Source organism: Tachyglossus aculeatus, chromosome 21, assembly GCF_015852505.1.
Source record: "Tachyglossus aculeatus isolate mTacAcu1 chromosome 21, mTacAcu1.pri, whole genome shotgun sequence".
In the NCBI taxonomy this organism is placed as follows: Eukaryota; Metazoa; Chordata; class Mammalia; order Monotremata; family Tachyglossidae; genus Tachyglossus; species Tachyglossus aculeatus.
In genome coordinates, this window is record NC_052086.1 from 25,982,207 (window position 1) to 25,999,716 (window position 17,510).

Sequence of the window (17,510 nt, forward strand, 5' to 3'; positions counted from 1 at the left end):
CCTACCCCACAGTGGGCTCACAGTCTAGAAGGGGGAGACAGAGGACAAAACAAAGCATATTAACAAAATAAAATAAATAGAATAAATATGTACAAATAAAATAAATAAATAAATAAATTGAGTAATAAATACGTATATACATATATACAGGTGCTGTGGGGAAGGGAAGGAGGTAAGGCGGGGGGATGGGGAGGGGGAGGAGGGGGAGAGGAAGGAAGGGGCTCAGTTGGGGGCCCATCATTAACAAAATTAACATAAAAAATAAAGATAGATGCACTTCATTAACAAAATAAACAGAATAGTAAATATGTACAAGTAAAATAGAGTAATAAAACTATACAAACATATATAAAGGTGCTGTGGGGAGGGGAAGGAGGTAGGGCGGGGGGGATCGGGAGGGGGAGAGAGAGCGAGACATCCTGAGAGGGGCTTGGGATGATAGTAATAATAATAATTGTGGGATTTGTTAAGTGCTTACTATGTGCCAATCAATCAATCAATCAATCGTATTTATTGAGCGCTTACTGTGTGCAGAGCACTGTACTAAGCGCTTGGGAAGTACAAGTTGGCAACATATAGAGACAGTCCCTACCCAACAGTGGGCTCACAGTCTAGAGGGGGGAGACAGAGAACAAAACCAAACATATTCACAAAATAAAATAAATAGAATAGATATGTACAAGTAAAATAAATAAATAAATAAATAAATAGAATAATAAATATGTACAAACCCAGACACTGCACTAAGCAATGGACAGAAGCAGCGTGGCTCAGTGGAAAGAGCCCGGGCTTTGGAGTCAGTGGTCGTGGGTTCAAATTCCGGCTCTGCCAGTTGTCAGCTGTGTGACCTTGGGCAAGTCACTTCACTTCTCTGTGCCTCAGTTCCCTCATCTGTAAAATGGGGGTTGACTGTGAGCCCCCCGTGGGACAACCTGATCACCTTGTATCCCCCCAGCGCTTAGAACGGTGCTTTGCGCATAGTAAGCGCTTAATAAATGTCATCATCATTATTATGATGCAGAAGCAGCACGAGAAACAGCACGAGAAGCAGTGTGGCTCAGTGGCAAGAGCCCGGGCTATGGAGTCAGAGGTCATGGGTTCGAATCCCGACTCAGCCACATGTCTGCTGTGTGATCTTAGGCAAGTCACTTAACTTCTCTGGGCCTCAGTTACCCCCTCTGTAAAATGGGGATTAAGACTGTGAGCCCCACTTGGGACAACCTGATCACCCTGTATCCTCCCCAGTGCTTAGAACAGTGCTTTGCACATAGCGCTTAATAAATATTATTATTATTATTATTATTATTATACAAGGTAATTGGGTTGAGCACAGTGCTTGTCCCACATGGGGCTCACAGTCTCAATCCCCATTTTACAGATGAGGTCACTGAGACACAGAGGAGTGAAGCGACTTGCCCAAGGTCCTTTCTTTCCTCTTTCAAAGCATAACTGTGGTATTTTTTAAGCACTTACTCCGTGCCAGGCACTGTACTAAGCGCTGGGATATCTCCCCTCACCCCGCCCCCAACCCCAGACTGTAAGCTCGTTATGGGCAAGGAATGTGTCCATTTATTGTTGTGTTGTATTATCCCAAGCTCCAAGTACAGTGCTCTGCACACAGCATTCATTCATTCAATCGTATTTATTGAGCGCTTACTGTGTGCCCACACAGCATGCACATGGCAGAGTTGGGATTAGAACCAGATCCTCTTGGCCCGTGCTATCTCCCCTACGCCACGCTGCTTCTGCTGCCTAGTGACCTAGAAAGAGAGCCCAGAGTGATGGAAAGGCGTTTGGGATGGGCCTTGCTGCTTGAAGTTGAAAGTGCATTTATTAAATATGATCAATCAATCAACCAGTGATATTTATTGAGTGCTTTCCGTGTGCAGAGCACTGTACTTGTACATATCTATCCTATTGATTTTATTTTGTTAGTATGTTTGGTTTTGTTCTCTGTCTCCCCCTTTTAGACTGTGAGCCCACTGTTGGGTAGGGACTGTCTCTAGATGTTGCCAATTTGGACTTCCCAAGCGCTTAGTACAGTGCTCTGCACATGGTAAGCGCTCAATAAATACGATTGATGAAGATGATGATGTACTAAGAGCTTGGGAGCGCCTAGCGACCACTCTGGCAGTGACACTGGCTCTCACTGGGGCTCATCAAGGCGTCTCCAAATGGGATGCTCATTCCATCATCTAAAGAAGCCATCAGTCCATCATTCTAGAGAAGCAGCGTGGCTCAGTGGAAAGAGCCCAGGCTTTGGAGTCCGAGGTCATGGGTTCAAATCCCGGCTCTGCCAGTTGTCAGCTGGGTGACTTTGGGCAAGTCACTTCACTGCTCTGGGCCTCAGTGACCTCATCTGTAAAATGGGGATGAAGACTGTGAGCCCCCTGTGGGAGAACCTGATCACCTTGTAACCTCCCCAGCGCTTAGAACAGTGCTTTGCACATAGTAAGCGCTTAATAAACACCATCATCATCTAATTAGATTAGAATGGAAATGCAACCGGGGCCACGTTTCCTATGGGGAATTCCTCTTGGGTCCAGCGATTGCAGGCGTCTCAACTGAGGCGGTAGAAAATTCCCTCCAGTTGAAATGACTCCCATTTTTATTTCCCTATCTTAAGACTATTGCTTTAACACTGTAAGCCTGAGCTGTTACCCCTGAGATGTTAGTTTGGTCACTCTGATCTTCTTCGCTGTCTTTTGAGCTTGAGAGAGGAAGCTGAGTCAGCCACCCGCAGAGTGAATCCCAGAGCAGAATGTTCCTCTTAATTTGCCAGCTCAAATCTCCCCAAATAAAAACCTTCTGTTACTAATGTGGAGGAACAATATTTATCTCAGAATAAAGGGCAGGCCAGTTAACGACCAGTTTATAATTCAGCAGCTCTCTTGCTATTTTATATTGGGAAGCAGCGTGGCTCAGTGGAAAGAGCCCAGGCTTTGGAGTCAGAGGCCGTGGGTTCAAATCCCGGCTCCACCGCTTGCCAGCTGTGTGACTTTGGGCACGTCGCTTCACTTCTCTGGGCCTCAGTTCCCTCATCTGTAAAATGGGGATGAAAACTGTGAGCCCCTCGTGGGACAACCTGATTACCTTGTATCTACCCCAGCGCTTAGAACATAGAACATACTTAGAACTTAGAACATAGTAAGCGCTTAACAAATACCAACATTATTATTTTCCTTGATTTATTGTGACATCATGTAAGTCCTCCTGGAAGTCACTATTAATGATGCAACATCTTTTGTGACGTGAGTTGATTATGCAGGCTCTTGGGCTGATTTATCTCAGACGTTTGGAACCGTGGGTTATTTCATTTCTTGGAGAACTTAAAGGAGGTAGGTAGGGTGGTTTGGAATTCTTGGTTATCATCAGGGAAAGAGGTTTGGAGAGAAAGAGAGAGACCTTTTCTGCTTCTCTTTTCTTTTCTGGCACGTAGTAAGCACTTTTCTCTTTATCTTTTCTCTTTATTGAGCGCTTACTGTGTGCAGAGCACTGTACTAAGCGCTTGGGAAGTCCAAGTTGGCAACATCTAGAGACGGTCCCTACCCAACAGTGGGCTCACAGTCTAGAAGGGGGAGACAGAGAACAAAACAAAGCATAGTAACAAAATAAAATAAATAGAATAAATATGTACAAATAAAATAAATAAATAAATAGAGTAATAAATGCATATATACATATATACAGGTGCTGTGGGGAGGGGAAGGAGGTTTAGTTTTCTCTTTATCCCTGGTCTTTGGGAAGCAGCAAGGCCTAATGGAAAGAACATGATCCTGGGAGTCAAAGGACCTGGCTCTAATCCTGGGTTCACCACTTGTCTGCTACGTGATCTTGTGCAAATCACTTACCTTCTTTCTGCCTCAGTTCCCTCATCTGCAAAATGGGGATTCAATACCTGTTCTCCCTCCTACTTGGACTCTGAGCCCCACGTAGGACCTGATGATCTTGTATCTACCCCAGCGTTTAGCAAGGTGTGTGGCACATAGTAAGCACTTAAATAGAGCAACTCGGCACTATTTTTCCCTGAAAGACCCAACCCCTTCTGATTCACTAAACGTATATTTTGCCAACTTGTACTTCCCTAGTGCTTAGTACAGTGCTCTGCACACAGTAAGCGCTCAATAAATACGATTGATTGATTGATTGATTAAACATCCTTTCTTTCCTCTTTCAAAGAATAACTGTGGCATTTTTGAAGCACTTACTCCGTGCCAGGCACTGTACTAAGCGCTGGGATATCTCCCCCCGCCCCCCTCTAGACTGTAAGCTCGTTATGGGCAAGGAATGTGTCCGTTTATTGTTGTGTTGTATTATCCCAAGCTCTTAGTACAATGCTCTGCACACAGTATTCATTCATTCAATCGTATTTATTGAGCACTTACTGTGTGCAGAGCACTGTACTAAGCGCTTGGGAAGTACAAGTTGGGAACATATAAGTGCTTACAGTATGCACTCAATAAATTCGATTGAATGAATGATAGGTACAAACTAATCAGGTTTGATGCAGCCTGTGTCCCACATGGGGCTCACAGTCTTAATCCCTGTTTTTCAGATGACATAACTGAGGCTCAGCGAAGGGAAGTGTCTTGCCGAAGGTCACCCAACAGACAGGTGGTCGAACCGGGATTCGAATCCAGGTCCTTCTGATTCCCAGGCCCATATTCTATCCACTAGGCTTTGCTGCTTCTCTACCCCTGAAGTATTCCATTTCTTCCCTGCCTGAGTGGAAATAGGGTGGTAGGATTTCCTAAAGCTCAGCTGCACAAATAAATATACTTATTTACTAATTTATTTTATGTTTTGTTTTGTTGTCCATCTCCCCCTTCTAGACTATGAGCCCATTACTGGGTAGGGACCGTCTCTATATGTTTCCAACTTGTACTTCCCAAGCGCTTAGTACAGTGCTCTGAACACAGTAAGCGCTCAATAAATACAATTGAATGAACGAATTTTCTTGCTCTAACGATGATGATGGCATTTGTTAAGCGCTTACTATGTGCAAAGCACTGTTCAAAGCGCTGGGGGAGGTTACAGGGTGATCAAGTTGTCCCACAGGGGGCTCACAGTGTTAATCCCCATTTCACAGATGAGGTAACTGAGGCACAGAGAAGTGAAGTGACTTGCCCAAAGTCACACAGCTGACAGTTGGCAGAGCCGGGATTTGAACCCATGATCTCTGACTCCAAAGCCCGGGCTCTTTCCACTGAGCCACGCTGCTTCTCTAATGTTTTCCTGGACCGGGGGAAGGGGGTGTTAAACAAACGAGTGGCCGTGTCCCTTTATTTTTAAGCCTGCCACCTTGGGTAGTAAATAGAGCACCGGCCTGAGAGTCAGAAGGTCATGGGTTCTAATCCCAGCTCCGCCACTTGTCTGCTGTGTGTCCTTGGGTAAGTCACTTCACTTCTTGGGCCTCAGTTCCCTCATCTGTAAAATGGGGATTGAGACTGTGAGCACCACGTGGGACAGGGACTGTGTCCAACCCGATCTGCTTGAATCCACCCCAGCACTTAGTACAGTGCCTGGCACATAGTTAAGGGCTTAACAAATACCAGAATTATTATTATTGTTTGCCATGTCAAGGGAATGCAAGCTCTTAGAGGAATGAGTTCATGGCTGTTCAATTTGTCTTGAACAATTTGCTCTGATTGTTTTACTACAAAATTATGCTCTGGCCACTGTCATCTTGGGAATTTATAATCTGTTACATTACAGTTTTCCTTTTTTGTGCGTAGTACTTGTTAAGTGCTTACCATGTGCCAGGCCCTGTACTAAGCACTGGGTTAGATACAAACTAATCAGACTGGACACAGTCCATGTCCCACTCGGGATTCACAGTCTTAACCCCCATTTTACAGATGAGGTAGCTGAGGCCCAGAGAAATGAAGTGTCTTGCCCAAGGTCACCCAGGAGACATACATGTATATATGTTTGTACATATTTATTACTCTATTTTTATTTTACTTGTACATATCTATTCTATTTATTTTATTTTGTTAGTATGTTTGGTTTTGTTCTGTCTCCCCCTTCTAGACTGTGAGCCCACTGTTGGGTAGGGACTGTCTCTGTGTGTTGCCAACTTGTACTTCCCAAGCGCTTAGTACAGTGCTCTGCACACAGTAAGCGCTCAATAAATACGATTGATTGATTGAATGGCAGAGCTGGGATTAGAACCCAGGTCCCTTCTGTGCTCTATCCATTAGTCCCCACTGCCTCTCGTCAGCTTTTCATCCTTCATCAGAAGTCATTGCTGTGATTTATCCTGTGGTTGAGGTTTCTATTTCCCTCAGCGGTCGAGGTCCGTTGCCCCTTTGGCTCAAGGATCTGCCCTTTGGCTAGTTCAGCTGAGGCCGACACCAGTTTATCGGGGTCCCGCACCCTAGACCCTAAGAGTAGGGACATCCCCTCCACCTCAGCAGCCCTTCTGGACCTGAAAATCAAGACCCCCCCGCCAAATGGGGCTACTTATTGTATTGTTGCAATGCCGAGATTGGGTGGGGCAAGTATTTGCCTCCTGCCTGTTAACCATCCTACATCCTCTACATAGAAATCTGCTTCCACCTGAATCCAGTGCTCTAGCCCTCGGCTCCAATCAATCCCTCATTTCCTCCTCTCCCACTCCCTTCTATGTCACCTTCGCACTTGGATTTTCACTCTTCAGTCTCCTCCGGCCTCAGCCCCATGGATTTTATTTATTGATATTAATGTCAGTCTCCCCTTCTGGATTGTAAGCTCGTTGAGGACAGGGAATGTGTCCATCTGCTCTAAGTGCCCAGTAATAATAATAATAATGATGGCATTTGTTAAGCGCTTACTACGTGCCAAGCGCTGTTCTAAGCACTGGGGGGGATACAAGGTGATCCTGCGTGTCCTATGTGGGGCTTACAGTCTCAATCCCCATTTTATAGATGAGGTAACTGAGGCTCAGAGAAGTTAAGTGACTTGCTCGATGTCACGCAGCAGACATGTGGCGGAGCCGGGATTAGGACCCATGACCTCCGACTCCCAAACCCGGCCTTTTTCCACTGAGCCATGCTCTGCCCACAGCAAGTGCTCAATAAATGAGTAATCGATCCTCTCCCCAGGGAAATCCACCCAAATATGAGGAAAGCAATGCTCATAATTATTCCCCAATTAGCCTTTCTCCCCTCTCCCCCTCCTCTTCTGGTCCCTTGCCTCATCTAGGTGTGACTAGGTGCCAATTCGACAACACCATTTGAGCATAATGATGATAAACACCCAATGATCCACCCAATAACACCTTTAAGGAATTTACTGTCCCTGTCAAACAACAGTCAGATTGTGCGTGAAGCAATAAATCCCTCCGTATAATGGCCATTAAAATCTTCCATCTCCTCTAAGCCCTCCAGAGTAAAAAGCTAAGTAAGACCAAAAGGAAAAGGGAATACTGGTCTTCAAACTGCAGGAGACTCATTAGTTCCTTTTTTGTGTTTGCTGATATTGCTTTTTTTCTAGTCTCTGAACCCTTATCCGCAACTGGGAACTAGCTTCAGTAGCACTGTAACCAAATCCCACAAGATTTTCCCATCTGCAATTCACTGTGGAGGCAATAACAATGAAATGGATTTTATTTGCAAGCTCCTGGATGACTAGAAATAGACGATAAACATTTGACGGTGTGGAGCCCAACACCCAGGAAGCGTGAAAACTCATGTTAATTCTCTGCCGTCGAAATGTAAACCCAAGTGAAGATTTTCAGCTTTTCCCAATCCCCAGTTCTACCCTTCAGAAGCGTGAGAACGAAGTGAATATGCCAAAATGAGTTGCAAAATATTTATATCCTTAATCCCACATTCGCGGGAACGGAGTGCAATTTAATAATACTGTGCATTTCATGTTTTAAGTGCTTAACTAATGCTAGAAATAATAACCAATAATAAAACAACAATGCATAAATATTAAAAAGCATGGGGATTTCTTTGCGGAAAAGAAGAACCCCCCACCCAGAGCCTGAAGCAGGTGGGAATGGAGAGGTAGGAAGGGAGAAAGTAGAAGATGCTAGTGAGCTTCCCGTTTCCCCTCAGACAGAAAGGGCATCCGTTAGATTGTGAACTTTTTATTATTTTTAATATTTTAAGCATTTACTATGTGCCAAGCACTGTATTAAGCAGTGAGGTAGGTACGGGATCGTCAGGTCCCACAGTCTGAGTAGGAGGGAGAACAGGTATTGAATCCCCATTTTGCAGACGAGGGAACCGAGGCCCAGAGAAGGTAAGTGATTTGCCCAAGGTCACACAGCAGACAAGTGGCAGAGTCAGGATTAGAAGCCAGGTCCTTTCCATTAGGCCATGCTGCTTGAACGGTAGGATCCCCATCTTTTACAACTATTGCATGTTTCCAATTGCTTAGTGCAGGGCTCTGGATGATATCTATTCTATCTATTTTATTTTGTTAGTATGTTTGGTTTTGTTCTCCGTCTCCCCCTTTTAGACTGTGAGCCCACTGTTGGGTAGGGACTGTCTCTATATGTTGCCAACTTGTACTTCCCAAGCGCTTAGTACGGTGCTCTGCACACAGTAAGCGCTCAATAAATATGATTGATTGATTGATACTGATGATGATGATGATAGGGTGAATAAATGATGTCTGCATTGAAATCTACAGAGTAGGGAGACACTGTGGCCTAATGGAAAGAGCAAGGGCCTGGGTTCTAATCTAGACTCTGCCACTTGTCTGCCGTGTGACTTCGATCAAGTCAACTTCTCTCTGCCTCGATTTCCTCTTTGGTAAAATGAGAATTAAATACTACTCTCTCCTACCTTGACTGTGAGCCCAATGTGGGACAGGAACTGTGTCCAACCTGATAACCTTATATTTACCCTAGCACATAGAACGGTGCTTGGTATGTAGTAAATGCTTAATAAATACCGTTACGAGAAGCAGTGTGGCTCAGTGGAAAGAGCCCGGGCTTTGGAGTCATGGGTTCAAATCCCGCTCCACCAATTATCAGCTGTGTGACTTTGGGCAAGACACTTAACTTCTCTGGGCCTCAGTTACCTCGTCTGTAAAATGGGGATTAAGACTGTGAGCCTGCAGTGGGACAACCTGATCACTTTGTAACCTCCCTAGCGCTTAGAACAGTGCTTTGCACTTAGTAAGCACTTAATAAATGCCACCATTATTTATTAGGTTCAAATCCCGGCTCCACCACTTGTCAGCTGTGTGACTTTGGGCAAGACACTTAACTTCTCTGGGCCTCAGTTACCTCGTCTGTAAAATGGGGATTAAGACTGTGAGCCCCCAGTGGGACAACCTGATCACTTTGTAACCTCCCTAGCGCTTAGAACAGTGCTTTGCACTTAGTAAGCACTTAATAAATGCCATCATTATTTATTAGGTTCAAATCCCGGCTCCACCACTTGTCAGCTGTGTGACTTTGGGCAAGACACTTCACTTCTCTGGGCCTCAGTTACCTCATCTGTAAAATGGGGGATTAAGACTGTGAGCCCCCAGTGGGACAGCCTGATCACCTTGTCACCTCCCTAGTGCTTAGAACAGTGCTTTGCACTTGGTAAGCACTTAACAAATGCCACCATTATTTATTAGGTTCAAATCCCGGCTCCACCACTTGTCAGCTGTGTGACTTTGGGCAAGACACCTAACTTCTCTGGGCCTCAGTGACCTCATCTGTAAAATGGGGGATTAAGACTGTGAGCCCCCCGTGGGCCAGCCTGATCACCTTGTAACCTCCCTAGCGCTTAGAACAGTGCTTTGCACTTAGTAAGCACTTAATAAATGCCATCATTATTTATTATTATTATTGTTGGCAAGATTTGAGCCAGATACGATACTCTTCTTGCATTGCACAACTCTGACATCAGCCTCCTTTCTGATCTCCCAACCTCCTGTCTCTCCCTGCTTCAGTCTGTACTTCACTCTGCTGCCCAGATTATCTTTCAACAGAAACGCTCTGGGCATGTCACCCCGCTTCTCAAAAATCTCCAGTGGTTGCCTGTCAACCTACGCATCAAGCAAAAACTCCTCACCCTGGGCTTCCAGGCTGTCCATCCATCTCCTCGCCCCCTCCTACCTCACCTCCCTTCTGTCCTTCTCCAGCCCAGCCCGCACCCTCCGCTCCTCTGCCGCTGACCTCCTCACTGGGCCTCGTTCTCTCCTGTCCCGCCGTCGACCCCCTTTCCCACGTCCTTCCTCTGTCCTGGAATGCCCTCCCTCCACACATCCACCAAACTAGCTCTCTTCCCCCCCTTCAAAACCCTACTGAGAGCTCACCTCCTCCAGGAGGCCTTCCCAGACTGAGCCCCCCTTTTCCTCTGCTCCTCCTTCCACCCACAGCTCTTGTGCATATCTGTGCATATTTATATTCTATTTATTTTATTAATGATGTGTGTATATCTATAATTCTATTGATCTTAGCGCCTAGTACAGTGCTCTGCACACTAGTAATAACAATTATAGTTAAGCATTTACAACGTGCCAGGTACTGTGATAAGCGCTGGAGTCCATCAAAGATAATCAAATTGCGTACAATTCCTGTCTCACACTGGGTTTCTAGTTGAAGTCTATTGTATCCTTTCAAGCACATAGAACAGTGCCCCGTATATAGTAAGCACTCAATAAACATTACTGATTGAAGGGGAAGGGAGAACAGGCATTTTATCCCCACTTATGAGGAAATTGAGGCACAGGGAAGTTAAATGACTTGACCAAGGTCTCATGGCGGGCAGTGGCAGAGGTAGGACTAGAAGCAGGTCTACTAGACTCGCCTTCTAGACTGTGAGCCCATTGTTGGGTAGGGACCGTCTCTGGATGTTGTCGATTTGTACTGCCCAAGCGCTCCAGGCTCTGCACACAGTAAGCGCTCAATAAATACGATTGAATGAATAAATAAAAAACAGGTCACCGGACACCCAGTCCTGGGCTCTTTCCACTAGACGCCGCCGCCTCCTGATTTATTTTACATCAAAACCCCTCACAAATGGGGGCTTTGACGTAGCCTCCTGATTTATTTTACATCAAAACCCCTCACAAATGGGCTTTGCAATGCCCAAATGCAAATTTCCCTAGAAACATAGCAGCTTGCAGTGTAATGCATGTGCCGTAACACACAGTAAGCGCTTAGCACATAGCATCAGCATGTGTTAACACATGCTACTTAACACATAGCATGGCATAGCATTAGAAAAGACCAGAGGGGTCGGAAAATAACACATTGTGGACTGTCTCTATATGTTGCCAACTTGTACTTCCCAAGCGCTTAGTACAGTGCTCTGCACACAGTAAGCGCTCAATAAATATGATTGATTATTATTATTATGTAACTATGTAACATCCTACCCCCTTCCCTTCCCCACAGCACCTGTATATATGTATATATGTTTATACATGTTTATTACTCTTTATTTATTTATTTTACTTGTACATATCTATTCTATTTATTTTATTTTGTTAGTCTGTTTGGTTTTGTTCTCTGTCTCCCCCTTTTAGACTGTGAGCCCACTGTTGGGTAGGGACCGTCTCTATATGTCGCCAACTTGGACTTCCCAAGCGCTTAGTCCAGTGCTCTGCACACAGTAAGCGCTCAATAAATACGATTGATTGATTGATGGATTGATAGGGGGCAGGAAAGCAAACACGTAGGCTAAGAAACGTGTCGATACAACCTGGGTGCAGTATTGAGGCAGTTAGGGCGCAGAAGAACAAACATATAGGCTAAGAAAAAAAGTAGGGAGTAAAGTTCTTTTGTTTTATCAATGGACACTCTGCCATCGATCAATTTGGTGGTATTTATTGCACGCTTACTACTTGCAGAGCAATGCACTGAGCGTTTGGGAGAGTACAATGCAACAGAATTAGCAGATACATTCGGTGCCTGTAACAAGTTTACAGTCTGTAAGGGGACTCTCGTCTCTGACCTTTGAGGTGGGCATTATTTAGGAATCTCCACCACAATTTCATTGCCACTATAGGAAGGTGCCAGTTGTGCAGGGAACCCCCCCCCCACCAATATAAAGTTAAATTTACAATATTATTCTAACTGTAATTACAATACAATTCCCCCCCTCTAGACTGTGAGCTTGTTGTGGCCAGGGATTGTGTCTGTTGCTGTATTGTATTCTCCCAGGCACTTAGTGCGGTGCTATCATCATCATCAATCGTATTTATTGAGCGCTTACTATGTGCAGAGCACTGTACTAAGCGCTTGGGAAGTACAAATTGGCAACATCTAGAGACAGTCCCTACCCAACAGTGGGCTCACAGCCTAAAAGGGGGAGACGGAGAACAAAACCAAACATACTAACAAAATAAAATAGAATAGATATGTACAAATAAATAAAATAAATAAATAAATAAATAGAGAATAAATGGAGAATAAATGTGTGCTATGCCCACAGTAAATGCTCATAAATACGATTGAATGAATGAATACTCGGTGATGGAAGTTTTGCCCTCCCATTAACGTTTGTTTGAAAGTTTTGTCGTTGATCACTGTCGTCGTCATCATCTACAGCATTTATTACCACTGTCCCAGGATCTTGGGAAGCTCGTTGCGGGCAGGGAATGAACACGGCTGAATGGGTGAATGAATGTCACTGTTTATTTTTAATAGCAATAATAATCGTGGTATTTGTTAAGCCCTTACTATGTACCAAACACTGTATTAAGCGCTGGGGTGGATACAAGCCAATCGAATGATGACCCCCCTCCTTCCTCTTCCTCTCCATCCCCCCGCCTTCCCTCCTTCCCCTCCCCACAGCACCTGTATATATGTATATATGTTTGTACGGATTTATTACTCTATTTATTTTACTTGTACATATTTATTCTATTTATTTTATTTGGTTAATATGTTTTGTTTTGTTGTCTCCCCCTTCTAGACTGTGAGCCCGCTGTTGGGTAGGGACCGTCTCTACGTGTTGCCACTTGTAATTCCCAAGCGCTTAGTCCAGTGCTCTGCACACAGTAAGCGCTCAATAAATACGATCGAATGAATGAATGAATGACTGAATTGGACACAGTCCCTGTCCCTCTTGAGGCTTCCAGTCTGTGAGCCTTTTAGACTCAGTCTTCCAGTCTTTTAGACCGTGAGCCCACTGTTGGGTAGGGACTGTCTCTATATGTTGCCAACTTGTACTTCCCAAGCGCTTAGTACAGTGCTCTGCACACCGTAAGCGCTCAATAAATACGATTGATTGATTGATTCCAGTCTTAATCCCCATTTTACAGATGGAGTAACTGAGACCCAGAGAAGTGAAGTGACTTGCCCCGGGCCACACAGCAGACAAGCGGCGGAGAGGGATTAGAACCCATGACCTCCTGACTCATAGGCCCGCGTTCTTCAGAGAAGCAGCGCGGCTCAGTGGAAAGAGCCCGGGCTTGGGAGTCAGAGGTCATGGGTTCTAATCCCGGCTCTACAGCTTGTCAGCTGTGTGACTTTGGGCAAGTCACTTCACTTCTCTGGGCCTCAGTTCCCTCATCTGTCAAATGGGGGTTAATATTGTGAGCCCCATATGGGACAACCTGATCGCCTTGTATCCTCCCCAGCGCTTAGAACAGTGCACATAGTGAGCGCTTAACCAATACCAAAATTATTATTATTATCCACTAAGCCATGCCGCTTCCCAACTTCCCAAGCGCTCAGTACAGTGCTCTGCACATAGTAAACACTCCCTGCCACGCCCTCCCTCCTCAAATCCACCAGACAATGACTCTCCCCCCCCTTCAAAGCCCTACTGAAGGCACACCTCCTCCAAGAGGCCTTCCCAGACTAAACCCCACTTTTCCTCATCTCCCACTCCCTTCTGCGTCACCCTGACTTGCTCCCTTTTGCTCATCACCCTTCCCCGCCCCACAGCACTGGTGTATCTATCATTTTATTTATTTATTTTAATGTCTGTTTACTTGTTTTGATGTCTTTCTCCCCCCCTGCCCCAGACTGTGAGCTCTCTGTGGGCAGGGATTATCTCTATTGCTGTACTGTCCCTTCCCAAGCGCTTAGTCCAGTGCTCTGCCCACAGTGAGCGCTCAATAAATACAATTAAATGAATGAAAATGAACAAACCACCAGAGTAAAAGAGCCTTCCCCGCACCTGGGAGAGTTTACCGTCTTAAACTCATTGTGGGCAGGGATCGGGACCGTTGATTGTTGTAAAGTAATAATAATAATAATGATAGTATTTGTTAATGATGATGATGGTATTTGTTAAGCGCTTACTGCGGGCCGAGCACTGCTCCAAGCGCTAGGGTAGATACAGGATAATCAGGTTGTCCCATGTGGGGCTCACACTTTTAATCCCCATTTTACAGATGAGGTAATAATAATAATAATAATAATAATGGTATTTGTTAAGCGTTTACTACGTGCCAAGCACTGTTCTAAGCGCTGGGGTAGATACAGGATAATCAGGTTGTCCCACTTGGCGCTCACACTTTTAATCCCAATTTTACAGATGAGGTAATAATAATAATAACAATGGTATTTGTTAAGTGCTTACTACGTGCCAAGCACTGTTCTAAGCGCTAGGGTAGATACAGGATAATCAGGTTGTCCCACGTGGGGCTCACATTTTTAATCCCCATTTTACAGATGAGGTAATAATAATAATAATAATAATAATAATAATAATAATAACAATAATGGTATTTGTTAAGCGCTTACTACGTGCCAAGCACTGTTCTAAGCACTAGGGTAGATACAGGATAATCAGGTTGTCCCATGTGGGGCTCACACTTTTAATCCCCATTTTACAGATGAGGTAATAATAATAATAATAATAATGGTATTTGTTAAGCGCTTACTACATGCCAAGCACTGTTCTAAGCGCTAGGGTAGATACAGGATAATCAGGTTGTCCCACGTGGGGCTCACAGTTTTAATCCCCATTTTACAGATGAGGTAATAATAATGGTATTTGTTAAGCACTTACTATGTGCCAAGCACTGTTCTAAGTGCTGGGGTTGATAAAAGGTAATCAAGTTGTCCCACGTGGGGCTCAAAGTTTTAATCCCCATTTTACAGATGAGGTAATAATAATAATAAAATAAAAATGATAATGATGATGGTATTTGTTAAGCACTTACTACGTGCCAAGCACTGTTCTAAGCGCTAGGGTAGATATAGGATAATCAGGTTGTCCCAAGTGGGGCTCACAGTTTTAATCCCCATTTTACAGATGAGGTAATAATAATAATAATAATGGTATTTGTTAAGCGCTTACTATGTGCCAACCACTGTTCCAAGCCCTGGGGTAGATACAGGGTTATCAGGTTGTCCCACGTGGGGCTCACAGTTTTAATCACCATTTTACAGATGACGTAATAATAATAATAATGGTATTTGTTAAGCGCTTGCTATGTGTCAAGCACTGTTCTACGCTGGGGTAGATAAAAGGTAATCAGGTTGTCCCACGTGGGGCTCACAGTTTTAATCCCCATTTTACAGGTGAGGTAATAATAATAATAATAAAATAAAAATGATAATAATGATGGTATTTGTTAAGCACTTACTATGTGCCAAGCACTGTTCTAAGTGCTGGGGAAGATACAGGGAAATCAGGTTGTCCCACGTGGGGCTCATAGTTTTAATCCCCATTTTACAGATGAGGTAATAATAATAATAATAATGGTATTTGTTAAGCGCTTACTATGTTTCAAGCACTGTTCTAAACGCTGGGGTAGATAAAAGGTAATCAGGTTGTCCCACGTGGGGCTCACAGTTTTAATCCCCATTTTACAGATGAGGTAACAATAATAATAAAATAAAAATGATAATGAATGATGATATTTGTTAAGCACTTACTATGTGCCAAGCACTGTTCTAAGCGCTAGGGTAGATACAGGATAATTAGGTTGTCCCATGTGGGGCTCATAGTTATAATCCCCATTTTACAGATCAGGTAATAATAATAATGGTATTTGTTAAGCACTTACTATGTGCCAACCACTGTTCTAAGCGCTGGGGTAGATACAGGGTAATCAGGTTGTCCCACGTGGGGCTCACAGTTTTAATCCCCATTTTACGGATGAGGTAATAATAATAATAATAATAATAATAATAATAATAATAATAATAATATTTGTTAAGTGCTTACTATGTGCCAAGCACTGTTCTAAGCGCTGGGGGATACAGGGAAATCAGGTTGTCCCACGTGGGGCTCATAGTTTTAATCTCCATTTTACAGATGAGGGAACTAATAATGATAATAAGATGATGGCATTTATTAAGTTCATTCATTCATTCAATCGTATTTATTGAGCGCTTACTGTGTGCAGAGCACTGGACTAAGCGCTTGGGAAGTACAAGTTGGCAACATATAAGTGTTTACTATGTGCAAAGCACTGTTCTAAATTAAGGGCTGAGGCGGATGCAAGGTGATCAGGTTGTCCCACGAGGGGCTCCCAATCTTAATCCTCATTTGACAGATGAGGTCACTGAGGCCCAGAGAAGTGAAGTGACTGGCCCAAGGTCCCACAGCAGACAAGTGTCGGAGGCGGAATTAGAACCCACCACCTCTGACTCCCAAGCCCGGGCTCTTTCCACTGAGCCTCGCTGCTTCTCTGTTTATTTTGTTAATGATAAACAGTATTTGTTAAGAGTTTACAACCTGATCACCTTGTAACCTCCCCAGCGCTTAGAATAGTGCTTTACACATATTAAGCGCTTAATAAATGCCATTATTATTATTATTATTACTATGTGCCCAGCACTGTTCTAAGCGCTGTGGGGGGGGAGGATACAAGGCGATCAGGTTGTCCCAAGGGGGGCTCACAGTCTTCATCCCCATTTGACAGATGAGGGAATTGAGGCCCAGAGAAGTTAAGTGACTGGCCCAAGGTCACACAGCTGACAAGTGGTGGAGGTGGGATTAGAACCGACGAACCTCTTTCCAGAGCTTAGAACAGTGCTTTGCACAGAGTAAGCGCTTAATAAATGCCATCATCATTATTGATTGATTGATTGATTGATTGATGATTGATTGACAGGCCCTAAGGGGTGGGGGGAAGAGCTCACCTCCTCCAGGAGGCCTTCCCAGACTGAGCCCCCTCTTGCCTCTCCCCCCAGCACCTGTATATATGTATATATGTTTGTACGTATTTATTACTCTATTTATTTATTTATTTTATTTGCACATATTTATTCTATTTATTTTATCATGTTTGGTTTTGTTCTCTGTCTCCCCCTTTTAGACTGTGAGCCCACTGTTGGGTAGGGACTGGCTCTATATGTTGCCAATTTGTACTCCCCAAGCGCTTAGTACAGTGCTCCGCACATAGTAAGCGCTCAATAAATACGGCGCAATGAATGAATGAATGAGGAAGCCCGTCGAACTCGGGCGCGCGTCGGGCAGCGGGTGGGGCGCGCGGTAGTTTGACCCCGGGCGGCCGCCGTCGGGCCGTAACGTGGCAGTCAGCGACCAATCAGCGACCGCGTTGTCGGCCAATCAGCGTCCGCGCTCTCGGCCAATCAGCGGCCGCGCCCTGTCAGCGACCAATCAGCGACGCCCGCATCAGCCCTCCCCCGCCGGAAGGGG